Consider the following 7130-nt stretch of genomic DNA (forward strand, 5'->3'; position numbering starts at 1 on the left):
GACTTGTCGCGAAGATTTTCGACAAGTTCAAGGGGTAGACTACGATGAGACCTTCTCACCTGTAGCGATGCTTAAGTCAGTCCGAATCTTGCTAGCAATTGCCACATTTTATAGTTATGAAATCTGGCAAATGGACGCCAAAACTGCATTCCTTAATGGATTTCTTAAAGAAGAGTTTTATATGATGCAACCAAAAGGTTTTGTCAATCCTAAAGTTGCTAACAAACTGTGCAAGCTCTAGCGATCCATCTATGGACTGGTGCGAGCATCTTGGAGTTGGAATAAACGCTTTGATGAGGTGATCAAAGCATATGGTTTTATACAGACTTATGATGAAGCCTGTATTTACAAGAAAGTGAGTAGGAGCTCTATAGCATTTCTGATATTATATGTGGATGGCATATTGTTGATTGGAAATGAAATAGAATTTATGGATAGCATAAAAGGATACTTGAATAAGAATTTTCAACGAAAGACCTGGGTGAAGCTGCTTATATATTGGCCATCAAGATATATAGGGATAGATCGAGACACTTAATAGGACTTTCACGAAGCACATACCTTGATAAAGTTTTGAAGAAGTTCAAAATGGATCAGTCAAAGAAAGGGTGCTTGCCTGTGTTACAAGGTGTGAAGTTGAGCCAGAGTCAAAGCCCGACCAGTGTAGAAGATAGAGAGAAAATGAAAGTCATTCCCTATGCCTTAGCCATAGGTTCTATAGAAGGAAATATGCCCTAGAGGCAATAATAAAGTTGTTATTTATATTACCTTAAATCATGATAAATGTTTATTATTCATGCTAGAATTTTATTAACTGGAAACTTAGTACATGTGTGAATACATAGACAAACAGAGTGACCCTAGTATGCCTCTACTTGACTAGCTCGTTAATCAAAGATGGTTAAGTTTCCTGACCATAGACATGTGTTGTCATTTGATGAACGAGATCACATCATTAGAGAATGATGTGATGGACAAGACCCATCCTTTAGCTTAGCATTATGATCGTCTAATATCATTGCTATTGCTTTCTTCATGACTTATACATATTCCTCTGACTATGAGATTATGCAACTCCCTAATAACAGAGGAACACCTTATGTGCTATCAAACGTCACAACGTAACTGGGTGATTATAAAGATGCTCTACAGGTGTCTCCAAAGGTGTTTGTTGAGTTGTCAGAGATCGAGATTAGGATTTGTCACTCCGTGTATCGGAGAGGTATCTCTGGGCCCTCTCGGTAATGCACATCACTATAAGCCTTGCAAGCAATGTGACTAATGAGTTAGTTACGGGATGATGCATTACGGAACGAGTAAAGAGACTTGCCGGTAACGAGATTGCACTAGGTATGATGATACCTATGATCGAATCTCGGGCAAGTAACACACCAATGACAAAGGAAATAACGTATGTTGTTATGCGGTTTGACCGATAATGATCTTCATAGAATATGTAGAAGCCAATATGAGCATCCAGGTTCCGCTATTGGTTATTGACCGGGGATGTGTCTCGGTCATGTCTACATAGTTCTCGAACCCGTAGGATCCGCACGCTTAACGTTCGATGATGATTTGTATTATGGGTTACGTGTTTTGATGACCGAAGTATGTTCAGGGTCCCGGATGAGATCACGGACGTGACGAGGAGTCTCGAAATGGTTGAGAGGTAAAGATTGATATATTGGACGAAGGTATTCGGACACCAGAAAGGTTTCGGGATGTTTCAGATATTTATCGGGGAACCAAGGGGTTACCGGAACCCCCTGGGGAAGTTATGGACCCTAATGGGCCATAAGGGAGTAGGAGAGGGCAGCCCACAGGGTGGCGCCCCCAAGGGCAGTCCGGATTGGACTAGGGGGAGGGGGCGCGTCCCCCTCTTTCCTTTCCCTCTCCCTCTCATTCCCTCCTTCCCCCTCTTGGAATAGGAAAGAGAATCCAACTAGGATTGGGAATCCCAGTTGGACTCCCCCTTGGCGCGCCCTCCTTGGCCGCCGGCCTCCTCCCCCCTCCTTTATATACGTGGATAGGGGCACTCCAAAGGCACAACAGTTGTTCCTTAGCCGTGTGCGGTGCCCCCCTCCACAGTTTACCACCTCGGTCATATTGGCGTAGTGCTTAGGCAAAGCCCTGCGCGGATCACATCACCAACACCGTTGCCACACCGTCGTGCTGACGGAACTCTCCCTCGACCCTCTATTGGATCAAGAGCTCAAGGGATGTCATCGTGCTGAACGTGTGCTAAACACGGAGGTGCCGTATGTCGGTGTCAAAACCGGCGGATCTCGGGTAGGGGGTCCCGAACTGTGCGTCTAGGCCGGATGGTAACAGGAGGCAAGGGACACAAAGTTTTACCCAGGTTCGGGCCCTCTTGATGGAGGTAAAACACTACGCGCTGCTTGATTAATATTGAAGATATGGGTGTTACAAGAGTAGATCTACCACGAGATCAGAGAGGCTAAACCCTAGAAGCTAGCCTACGGTATGATTGTATGTTATGATTGTTGTCCTATGGACTAAAACTCTTCGGTTTATATAGACACCGGAGAGGGTTAGGGTTACACAAGGTCGGTTACAAAGGAGGAGATATCCATATACGTATTGCCTAGCTTGCCTTCCACGCCAAGTAGAGTCCCATCCGAACACGAGACGAAGCCTTCAATCTTGTATCTTCATAGTCTAATAGTCCGGCCAATGGAGACAGTCCGGCTGTCCGGAGACCTCCTAATCCAGGACTCCCTCAATAGCCCCTGAACCAGGCTTCAATGACGATGAATCCGACGCGTAGTTGTCTTCAGCATTGCAAGGCGGGTTCCTTCTCCGAATATATCACATAAGAATTTAAATACGAGGATAGTGTCCGACCCTGCAAAATAAGTCCCACATTCCACCATAGAGAGAATAATGTTTTCGCATATCTAATTTGCTAGCTTGTTTTGGCAGCATGACGTTACGTCATGGCCCGGTGATTATTCGAACCGTTTCTTTTAACCAGCCCCGCACATAACGCGAGGCAGTTTTTTGACACGTCTTGTCAAAGCAGAGATCGTGTCCCCTTATTACGGGATTCTCATCAATACGGGCGTGGGTAACCCAACCGCGCCATCAATTGCGGCGCTTGGGGGATAAGCGAGTTTTACTAGGCAAGTGGGGACGTTTAATTTTGTCCGCCCATATAAAGGGATAAGGATTCACCTTTCTATCCACGCCTTCTTCCTCCTCTGCTCATCCGCTCCCGCACACTTGAGCTCTAGCGCCCAAGCTCTCACTTCCATCCCAACCTTCTCCAACCATGTCCGGAGCGGGAGGCAAGTGGATGGTCTCCTCCGTCACAGAGGGAGACGTCAAGAAACTAAGGAGAGCTGGATACCTGCCCGACAACATCACGCACCGGCTCCCATATGAGGGACAGCTCATCCCCACCCCCAAGCCCCATGAGAGGGTGGTATTCCTCACCCATTTCCTCCGCGGACTGGGATTCCCTCTCCATCCCTTCGTCCGGGGCTCATGTTTTATTACGGCCTGGATTTCCACGATCTGGCCCCGAACTTCATCCTCAACATCTCGGCGTTTATCGTCGTGTGCGAGGCCTTCCTCCGCATCAAGCCCCACTTTGGCTTATGGCTGAAGACCTTCAATGTCAAGCTGAAGGTAGTGAGCGGCCGCCAAGCGGAGTGCGGAGGTGCCATGGTGGGCAAGATGCCCAACATGACATGGCTCGAGGGCTCCTTCATGGATACCATAAAGGGGTGGCAATCGGGGTGGTTCTATATCACCGAGCCGCACGACCCCGCATGGGTAGCGGCCCCCGAGTTCTGATTTGGCATCCCCATGCGGCTCACCTCCTGGAAAGAGAAGGGCCTGCCTAGGGTAATTCAAAAGAGCTGACCGGACTCCAGTCATGTATTCAGAACATGGTGGACAAGAATCTCAAGCTTGTCAACATAGTCCAGGTTATGCTCGTCCGCCGGATACTCCCGTGCCAACAACGGGAGTTTACCTTGTGGGAGTTCAATCCGGCGCAGCACCGAACTCTGAACAGGCTCTTCGATACGACTCATGAAGATGCCTGGAGGGTGCTGTTCAAGAGCGCCGAGGTCCCTCCCCCCATTACTGAGGATCGCGGATTCAGCACGAAGCGCCACGCCAGTGCGGTAGGTTGTTTTACCTTTCACAAGATACTTGTTTTCTATATAGATTGACTCTATGCGGGATCTAAACTCTCGTGCCATTAACAGGACTGACAGAAGATGGCCAGACAAATCGACTGTCCGGCTCCCTTGCCCGAAGGCCCTGCGGACGCCCTTCTGGCGAAGATGTTGACTCCGGCCCCTTATAAGGTGCCGGAGAAGACCAAGAAGGCCAAGGGAGCTCGAAAGAGTTCCCGACGCCAGGTGTCGTTGGACTCACCGTCCGATGACTCTGCGGTGCACTCTTCCCCTGAAGACGAGGAAGAGGAAGAAGAGGCTCCCCCACCGACTGGGGGAGACAAGAAAAGGAAGGCCGCCCAAACTAGGGAGGTCGGAGGGTCCAAGAAGGGAAGGACGCTCCTTCCGGACAGCTCCACCGCCGCCGACGAAAGTGAAGATGAGTGGTTGCCCAGGGCCAAGCCCCAGGGGAGATCGTAAGTGTTCGGATACCAAAGTAACACATAGGATTCCTTTGCCGCATTGCTTTCCCTAATGCCGAAGTCAATTGTACAGGCCACCCCGAGCCAATATCGAGGTATCCTCGGACGGCTCCCTGGGCTCGTCGGACATGGATAGCGATCCAGTCCCGACCGCCACCTCCCCTCATCCAGCTGACGATGCTGACGTGCTGTCTCAAGAGGCACCGGATCGAGGAGGGACAGTCCTAGAGGTGCCTCAAGGCGACCTTCCGGACTACAGGAGGAGATGGGACGGGGTCCCCGAGAGCTCCGAGTTCGGCCCTCAGCCGAACACCGCGCCGGACCCTCCAACGGTTCCGAGCTCGGGCGGGCGGTCCCCTTCTAAGGGGGGTGAGACGCCTATGCCGGCGACCTCTGTCCATCCAGAGGCGCCAGACACTATGTTGGAAGCGCTTCGCAGCGCTTCCATCAAGGAGGAGCACCGCACTATCATGAGTGCGGTGATCCAGAAGGTTCAGTCCGCCAAGAGCGGATTGACTGAAGCCTGTACTAGCCTTCTAACAGGCTTCGAGGTAAGTGTTTTAAAATGTAGTAGACGTATTACCGCATAGACGGTAGCCCCTGATGCTTTGTTCGGTGTTCGCAAAGAAAAGCCGAACAGAGGATCAAATAATATCGCAGGAGTCTAATATAAGTATGTCAATATGCATATGCAGGCTTCTCTGCTGGCGTCCGCCGCACTAACTGCGGAGGTCGCCATACTGAAGCAGAACCTCGATGGGTCCAAGAAAGAGCTCGGCTTTGTCAAGAGGCAGCTCGAGGAGAACGAAGGTAAGTAATACCCTGTCTATAGATATATGTATATAAAAAAGGACGCGATTGCAAAATGGCAGGATCATTGTATGTTTTGCCAGGGGCCACGACTTAGGTGGCAACCCTGAAGCAAGCGATGTCCAAGGCCGAAGAAACAGCGGCCAAGGAGCGCACCAAGCGAGAGAGGCACGAGGCCCGGGTGGGCGAGGTGCAGCAAGAGCTCCAGGCTCTCGTGACGAAGCACGAGGCGTTGGAGTTTGACTTGAAGACACGAGAGTCTGAGCTTGCCGCGGCCCGTGAGAGCGCGAAGAGTGCCAAGGCCGAGGCCCAGAAGGCCCTCCAGGAGATCGACGCGATGAAGAAGATAGCGGTGGGTAAGGCTTTCTATATGCAAAGCAAGCATGTAAAGGTGAATTACCGATTACTTACCCGAATCCGGAGCTCTTCAGGAGCATTCGCAGATTTGCACCGCAGTGTGTCCGATGCCGCACAATTCTACCAGGCCGAGGATGGAAGCTCGACAGAGAAGCTGTTCTGGTCTCAGTATGCTGAGGCCGAACATCCGGTGACAATGAGCAACCAGCTGAAGCAGATGGCCGAGCTACATAAGGCGGCCGATCAGGCCATGAAGGGCTTCATAGTCCGGTTGTGGCCTGGCGACGCCCTTCCGAACAGCTTCTTCGGCCTGGCGAGGCGGCTTGTGGATGCCTGCCCTCGGCTGGAGGTCGTCAAGCAATCCGTCTGCATAGAAGGTGCACGCCGGGCTTTCGTCCGTGTAAAAATGCAGTGGGTCAAGCTAGACGCCGTGAAGCTGATCAAGGAGGGGCCACCAGAGGGCAAGGAGCACCGCCACCCCGAGATGTACTACGAGGGTGTTCTGCCGGGTGCCCGTCTTATCGTGGATGAGTGTTCGCAAAATGTAATATTTGAATGAGACTTGCTTGTGTTGTCCTGTATGTATGAAAACTTGTATTATGTTCGCTGTGCAACGCTTGTTAGAATTTAAAATATTACCTTCTGTTTGGCTGTTTATCCAATCTGAGAGATGGCTAGTCCTTGGCTTCTGTCCCCATGCCACTAGTGTTGGGGTGTTCGGGATAAACCGGAGCACTCTTGTTCCCATGTTTGGGTCCTTCGAGGGAGGTGCTTAGCACAACGAAAAAGGCAACCAGACTAATATTGCTTTATCACTCTCACTTAGCCATAGAATTCTATAATTTTAAATTTTGGCGAAGCCCCTGGTGTTCGTAGGGCCGAATTCGGGGCGCGATACACGCTTGTAAGCCGGGCAGAGCCGGCCCCTCGCCCTAAGCGGCATAAGTCTTTAAGGACTCGAATCTCGCCGAACAGCGACCAGTCTCTCGCCTTATCATGACAGTCAGTTTTAGCTTTCTCTACTGAGGTGCTCAGCCCGGCAGAACCGGGGCACAATTGCAGTAGTTCTCCTAGCGCTACCTTAGCCGATGGAGCGGAATGTAAGGTACCAAAACATACGAGCCGGGCAAACCCAACATTTGACCAAAGACATGATTCAGAGCTGATGCATATAATGCTATAAGTTCGGGGTGCCGCACTTGTGAAAGTGTTCGGACTTTTCACACCATATTGCGGGTACGTAAGCTCCTGGTGCATTGGCCGTACCAGAGTGTACGGTTGCAAGGCGTCATTAATGAACACACACACACACACACACACACAGACACACACA

The sequence above is a fragment of the Triticum dicoccoides genome, chromosome 7A, assembly GCF_002162155.2.
Source record: "Triticum dicoccoides isolate Atlit2015 ecotype Zavitan chromosome 7A, WEW_v2.0, whole genome shotgun sequence".
NCBI lineage: Eukaryota > Viridiplantae > Streptophyta > Magnoliopsida > Poales > Poaceae > Triticum > Triticum dicoccoides.